This window comes from Penaeus monodon, chromosome 31 (genome assembly GCF_015228065.2).
Source record: "Penaeus monodon isolate SGIC_2016 chromosome 31, NSTDA_Pmon_1, whole genome shotgun sequence".
Taxonomy (NCBI): Eukaryota; Metazoa; Arthropoda; class Malacostraca; order Decapoda; family Penaeidae; genus Penaeus; species Penaeus monodon.
Genome location: NC_051416.1, coordinates 32950567 through 32951236, shown reverse-complemented (window position 1 = coordinate 32951236; position 670 = coordinate 32950567). Strand labels below are relative to the sequence as shown.

At 49.0% G+C, this 670-nt stretch overlaps 1 protein-coding gene across 1 annotated transcript in view; it reads left to right on the top strand.

The window, feature by feature from the left end:
• Window positions 1-670, top strand: part of LOC119592862 (non-symbiotic hemoglobin 1-like) — a gene marked incomplete in the record, with an annotated part of 162471 nt that overhangs the window by 126025 nt on the left and 35776 nt on the right.

Here is a 670-nt window from a genome sequence, read left to right as displayed (position 1 = left end):
ATAGTTTAATGTTCGCGTATGTGCACGTGAATAACTAACATGTCAGGTCTCCCCTCTCCAGCATTCCAACATGTGAAACTTTCATCACAGACATTCAGCACAGATAAAGTCTCTGCTAGGCCCGGCGGCTACGTCATGGCCAGCTGAACTACGACGTCCAAAAGGTCAGAATGAGTTTACTGGCGACGTCACAGCACCTTTATTGTGATCGAAAATCTCTCGAACGGCCGCGCACAGCATCCACCCAACAGTGTCCCCGGGACCACATCTCACGCATCAGACCGGCGTGTTCTCTGCGGCCCCGATTTAGCCTTAAACCTGATCTCAGTTCGGTGCTCTGCGGGAAACCGTGCGGAGATGCAAGCTGGGGAGAAGGGGGAATGGCGTGAAACGAAGAGGGAAGATGAAAATGAACAAATAAGAGACGTGAGAGAACGGGAAGATACATCGGAGGCAAATTCCAAAGAGGGAATTGAGAGATTTGTTTTATTAAAGCAGTAGGGAGACGGGGGAGGGGGGCGTGGATGAGAGAAACGCGTGACGGATTGGGGCGGAAAATGAAGGAAAGGATATAAATTCATGAACTGAAAGAAACCATGTCCACCGGTGAAAAGGGAAATGGCCACGGAATAATATATGCATTTAGAATGCCAACAGAGGATACTTGTTT